The sequence below is a fragment of the Echinops telfairi genome, unplaced genomic scaffold, assembly GCF_000313985.2.
Source record: "Echinops telfairi isolate 266 unplaced genomic scaffold, ASM31398v2 ScPeMD7_44;HRSCAF=162, whole genome shotgun sequence".
Lineage (NCBI taxonomy): Eukaryota > Metazoa > Chordata > Mammalia > Afrosoricida > Tenrecidae > Echinops > Echinops telfairi.
The window spans coordinates 9,837,942-9,844,931 of record NW_022103942.1 but is presented as its reverse complement, the minus strand read 5'-3'; the positions used below and the strand labels follow the sequence as shown (position 1 = coordinate 9,844,931).

At 36.4% G+C, this 6,990-nt stretch overlaps 1 pseudogene; it reads left to right on the top strand.

The window, feature by feature from the left end:
- Window positions 1–942: 942 nt before the first annotated feature.
- On the top strand, window positions 943–6,775 carry LOC101653892 (annotated as a pseudogene).
- Window positions 6,776–6,990: the final 215 nt, after the last annotated feature.

Genomic DNA, 6,990 nt, shown 5'->3' with positions numbered 1-6,990 from the left:
CAGCTCCACAACATCATTCTTTCTTCCATTTCCTTTAGTTCCTTTAATATTGAAGGCAACTTTCAGAGTCTCCTCTGACATCCACTTTGATCCTTTCTTCCCTTCTAGTCTTTTGCATGACCATTTTGTTTCCCATGAATGATAGCCTTAATGTCCTCCCACAGCTGATCAGGTATTTTCTCCTGTCATTAGTGTTCAAAGCATCAAATCTGCTCTTGAGATGTTCTCAAAATTCAAGTGGGATTAACTCACTCAAATATGACTATTTTTTGCTCCTTTGTACTTGTTTTAATGTTCTTCAGTTTTATCCTGAACTTACAAGTAGTCTGTTCCACAGTGGGCCCCTGGTCTGGTTTTAGTTGCTGATATTAAACTTCTCCAAAGTGCCTTCCCAAAGATATAGAGAATTTGATTTCTTTGCATTCCATTCGGGGAAGTCATGAGTATTGAAAAACGGTATCTCCTATGAAAAAGTCGTTGGTTTTGCAAAATTCTATCATGTGATCCACAACTTCATTTCTATCACCAAGATCATATTTTTCAACTACTGTTCCTTCCTTCTAATGAGACAAAGACAAGCATATTATTGAAAGAATCTGTCTTCAGCCACACACAGATTACAGAAACATTTTAAAACAAGTTTTGCCAGGAATAGAACCATGCATGTATGTAATGGACACCTAGTTGCAATATTTTTGACTTATCCTCATAGAAGTTTACTTCAAGGAAATTATTCCTTTCATTGTGGGGGCTAACCCATGAAAGCTTGATGTATTATCATCAACTCTAGGCTATAAACTTTCTCCAGTGGAGAAACTGGTGTGTAGAACAGGTGAACTCTTAATCGATGCTCTTAACCGTTGCTTCATCAGGGCTAGGAAGTCGATAAGCCATGGGTCCAGTAGCAGATTGGAGACTTCTGTTTGCTCACAGAATTGAGGGATGGCAAATCCAATATTTGCAGGTGGGAAGTTGAAGATTTCTGCCTCATTATCTCCCAAGAATTTAGAGGCCGGGTAACAAGAAGGGTGCAGGAGAGATAGTATAACTACCATTTTTGTGTGGTTTAAATAGAACAGTGCAAAATTCTTCAGGGAAGATTAGAGTGATGGAAATACTGCCTTTAGAACATATAGACCTAGCCTGGTGCATTTGTAGAGAAATAATAGCATCACATCTTGAGATTTTTTTTTCAAAATAAAGGCATTCTATCTTAAGACATAAAGGTTCAAAAGCTTCAAAGTAAACAACCAATTGTTGACGACACTGGAAATGACCAAAGTAATTTTATTTTATTTTAATAGTTTATTGACATATAATTCAATGGTTTGAATATATTAAAGAGTTGTACAATCATCACTACCATCAATTTTCTTCATTTTGTGGTCATGATTACTAACTCCCTATCTCTTAACATTTTTTCCTGCCACAACTCTAAGAAACTATTAATCAAGTTGCTATAGATTTACCTATTCTGAATTTCATGTAAAGAAAAGTACTTAAAAGTACCCACTAACAAAATGAAACAAAAATATCAACAAATAGAAAATAATAAAATTTAGAACAAATTAAAAATTGACTAAAGGAGAAAACACATGCTGAAATTTAACCTGGCTATATCTGCATAACTTTTGATGCAGTCTTTATGAGGGTAAGGCTACTGACATCCCTGATCAATACTCATAGAGAATTCCATGTAACTTAATCCCATGGAGACTTTGCAAATGGATTTTGGTCCTTCACTGCCATTTTTAGACTTCTGAAAACTTGGTGTTCAGAATTTAAGCTCTAATACAATTCCCTCCCCTGATCTTGGATTTTATTATTTACAATTCTTGAATTACACAGGCTGGTGTGCTTCTTCTGTGTGGGCTTAGCTGGCACCTCAATTAGAAGACTGCTTGTTTTAAGACAAGCTAATAATGAAAAATAACATTTGAAGTTTAATTTTTTTTTTCACTCAAGAAAGTCAAAGTGAAAAGTGTATAAGTGATATTTATTTTCTTAGGAAACAGATGACAGTGAAAAATAGTCATCATCCATATTCAAAGGAGTTTTCTTTTGGGGGGCGGGCCATAACCATCCAAAAATGTTTACAGGCCTAAAAAAGAAACATCAACATTACAGGTGAGGAAAGTGATAATTAATAATCACAGTATTATTTATCATTATAAAGTATTATAGGCATTAATGTTACATGTCAAGTTGGCTAGGCCATGATTCTCATTGGTTTGGCAGACACTGGACTGGGTGGTCTTCCATATTGCAGTAAAATGTAATCTCCTGCCATGATATTATCAACCAATCAGCTGAAAGAGCAGCTTTCCTGGGGGGGGGGGTGACTTACCTCTTTTATGTAAATGGATGCTGTGACAACAATCTTTCTGTCTGCTGACTTTGATTCCTAGTGCTGTTGTAATGCCATATGTAGATGATTTTTAAAGAACAAAATTTTTTTTCACAATTCTGAAGGCTGAAAGTCCACATACAGGCTATGCCTGGTCCTTTCTTGCACTAATCCCAGGCAACCCTTGATTCTCTGGTTTGTACATAATTTTCACCTGGCATTTTCCACCCGTACTCCTTTTTTGCCTATCTTTGTGTGTATGCTCTTTATATAATTCAGAAATGATTAACTTTATAACTCATGGTTGTGATGTGAAATTATATAAGTAGGGTTCTTCTATCTATTTCTTTATAACTCTCACCAAATGATTAATAGGAACTATAAAAATAAAGATATTACTTTGAGGAATAAGGTGCACCTGATTCAAGCCATTGTATTTTCAATTGCCTCATATACTTGTGAAAGTTAGACATTGAATAAGGAAGACGGAAGAATTGATGCATTTGAATTATGTTGCTGGCAAAGAACATACAAAGTACCATGGACTGCCAAAAGAACCAACAAATCTATCTTGGAAAAAGTATAGCCAGAATGTTCCTTAGAGGTAAGGATGTCAAGACTTTGGACACATTATCAGGAGAAACCAATCCCTGGAAAAGAACATTATGCTTGTCAAAAATAGAGGGTCAGTGATAAAGAGGAAGGCTTTTGACAAGATGGATTGACACTGTGTTTGCAACAATGCACTCACCCATAAGAACTATTGTGAGGATACCACAGGACCAGGCAGTGTTTGGGTCTCTTGTGTACAGGTTACTATGAGTCGGAACCGACTTTATGGCATGTAAAAACAACAGCATGCCACATGGAACAATCAGATCAGTCTGTGTAATCCAAAGATAACAGTTACAAAACCCAAATATGATGAAAGAAAAAGTATCAGAGCTTAAATTGTAAATACCCAATTAGTAGAAGGCTATGGAAGACGGTAGGACCTCGAATCCATCTGCAGACTATCTAGTCAGATTAAGCCTCTGGCAGATCCCCTCTGGCCACAGGCAAGGAACTCAAACAGATTTATTATCAGATAGAGATTATTGCAAACTTGATTATGGTGGATCACGCCATGATATATGACAGTTGGTCAGTTAACCTCCCTCTCAACCCAATTTGCATTTGCCCTAGGATAAAATATTTTTCACTTGTTCCTTCACAAAATTTTCTTCTCTGACTTTTTGAATATTTTTGGTGGTCTTTTCTTGCTTACTCTTTTTATTTTTTACCTTTATATTATTATTTCTTCTTTCTGTTTCTGTTTTTTTATCGTTTCATTTAGGTTGCCCAGTTTATGGGGCAAATGATGAATGTAGGAGGAGGGAGGAAGGACTCAAACCAATTGTAATGATGTATATACAACTGTTGTGAAAGTGACTTAACCAGGGAGTGTAAGATATGTGAATATTATATCAAGAAAACTACTGAAAAAAAAGAAGGAAACAAAATATAATCAATCAATTACCATGGCTGAAGGAGGAAGAGTTTCTGCCTATGGTGCATTGACTTTATGTTAATGGTGGTGCAAAAGGATATCGATAATGGTTGCATAACATGGAGTATAATCATGGCACTGAATTGTACATATAGAAGTTTTTGAATAGGAGAATGCTTCATTGTGTGTATTTTTGCCAAAATTTAAAAGATTAAATTAATAATAACAATTGTGGTAATGATTGTACAACGTTTTATGATATGATTGAATTATTGAATTGTATGATATGTTGATGAAGTGCCAATAAAACTGTTAAAAACAAACTGCATGCACATAAGATGTAGAGCACTAACAGGTATAGGAGTTAGGATCCAACATATATTTATGGAAATCCAATGTAAACCATAACAATGACTTTCCACATATTAATTAAACACCCTTTTTATAATATTTAGCCTTAAATATTGGCTGACATCAGAAAAAATAGGAAGATGTTTTCTATCAACTGTATGAAGGAATTCAACAATGCGGATCATAACAAATAAAAGATAACATTGCAAAAATGTAAATTCCAGAGCACTTAATTGTTCAAGGATCAAACTGATTAGTCAAACCCAAGGAGGCTGCCAAAGGCAAAGATGGCCTAAAAGAAGCTGTTCTTAATCATGCAAAAGTTGTGCGGTAGTATACATACCAGGGCTCAACAGCGAAAAAAGAAGACAGACAATTGATGCAAGGATGGTGAAACTTCAACATGCTCATTTTCCATATGCCATTAGAAAAGCCCAATGCTAGAAAAGGACATGAGGGTGTACAAAATGAAGGATCAATAAAACCGAGAGAAGTGCTCAGTAAATGGATTGATGAAATAATGGACTCAGAAGTAGCAATTATCATGATTATTGCACATCCTTGGGCAATATTTTCTTTCATTAGAGTATTCAGAGCCAACTCAAAGACAACTAACAAGAACAATAGGACTTAAAAAGTATAAAACAATAAGAGTAGATTGAGTGTGGTTGGCACATTAAATCTGAGAACATCACATTGGTGAATATTTTTTTGCAAATCTTAAAAGAAATTATAAATAAATTTAAACAAATGTCAAAAGTAAAAATAATCTCAGAAAGTGATACATACTAAACATAATAAACCATTTAAAGAGGTATTTAGATAAATTCATGAATGTTTGATCTTTGTAAGTCTGGGTTGACTAGAGACACAAATCATAGACACTCCTATGTGTACAAGAAAAAACTTTATATAAAAAATAATTGTACATTAAGAAAACATTTCAGCATTGTCCAGATCAAGTTCATAAGCCCAATATTAGCGCATATTTCTGATACCAATCTATAAAGTCCTCTTTGGACTCACAAAACACATGCAATGAGGTAAAATGCAGGAAGATCACAGTCCGGTAGTTGGGATGTCTTGTGGATCCAGTGGCAGTAGAGGCATCTCAGCGCTCTCTGTGGTCTCCAAGTGGTTCCTTCAGCTCAGGGCACTAGTGTAGTTCTATGTATCTTGTCAGCTGCAATGTCTCCCAGGGAGTGAGCAGAGAAAGTGTGAGTCTCCTGCGTCCAAGGAGGAATATAGGAGTTCCCAGAATTCGCAGGAGAAGGTCATAGCCACACAGAGGCCTCATTGGCTATGACCAGAATGACAGACTAGCTTCCACCCCTTCACTCTTAATCATCTCAAGTTCAAAATTGACACCAGATTATGTAACTACCATAGACCACCCCTTGTCAATTTGAACTTTTACATAACCCTTTAGCCATATATACTTTTCAAAACACAGTAATAAAACCATATCTGTACCTAATAGGATAAAACTAAAATACATACAATTCAATATGTGCCACCCTAATTTAAACATAATTTTCTATAAGTGACAAAACAAAACTATCCTATGCGTAAGAATTGCAGTTAAGGAGCACCTACACCTTAATCCTATAATCCTATGAATATATTCCCCCACCTATGAAAGTTTGTAAACCAACCACTTCATGCCTTCATCCCCCAATTTTGGGTATTTAATTTCTTTACTACCCACTTACAGTAACCCAGAGCACTAAGTAAAGGAAAACTTACTGCAAATTCTGATAGTGAAATTGCTACCACTAGCCTTAAGTGTCCTTGAGATGTCCTTCAGCAAAAATGAGACTGGCAATCCAATGCATACACATCTGCAGTTTTTTACTGCTGCTCTTTACCTGCAAATAAATAAGAAGCACACCTGGATTTGTCCAGCGTGTGACAAAAAGGCTCCTTATGCAAGTGTCATATTGGATGGGCTTCTTATGGAAATTCTCAATGACTGTTTCAGATGTGGCTGAAATAAAATTTCAAGAAGCTGGCTCCTGGTGTCCAATGAGACTGAAGAAAGAAGTTATGAAATTGTCCAGGCAACCATGTATAAAAATAGAAACTTCAAGCACTCTCAGTAAGCCTTGTTCAGTGACGGTAGCAAGAGGACACAAGTAAAAAGAAAGTGGACTTTCTTGACCTAACCATGGAAAGCTCTTCGCAAAAAGGAAATGTATCTTTATGTCAGAAAGGAAATACAGCTCCATGAAAGGGGTCTTATGTACCAGCCATCTTCTGTAAGGGTGCTCAGTGTGACTTCGGTTGACCCTGATCTTATTCCTTCTTCCTTAACAGACTACTCAGTACCATTCCACCACATGCCAGTATCAAGCATGTCATCAGATTCACCAGCTTTGGACTTTCTTTCTCTTATTCCGGTTGATCCCCAGTACTGTCCTCCAAAGTGTTTGGATCATCTCACCTCGCCCTTGATAGCAAACAGCATGTCTATCGCCACCACCAGCCCCCAGGAAAGCAGTAGTCACATTAGTTCATCGAGCAGCAGTGAAACAGAGGTCATTACCAGCAGTAGTAGTAACATTTCTGATATCATCTCATTGGACTAAAGAGGATGCATTCGATTTTAGGAATCATTCATCACAACTGCACTTTATTGGATCTTTGGTCTGTGGAAGCTATTTGGGGCGGGCGGGCAGTTACTTTCATATTTATGGAAATGTCAAATGGATTTTTTGCTTTGGGAGACATGAACACAGATGACTGCAGCAAGAACCTAGTGACATCTAAGGATTTTTCTTCAGATATACTCAGTCATACCTGT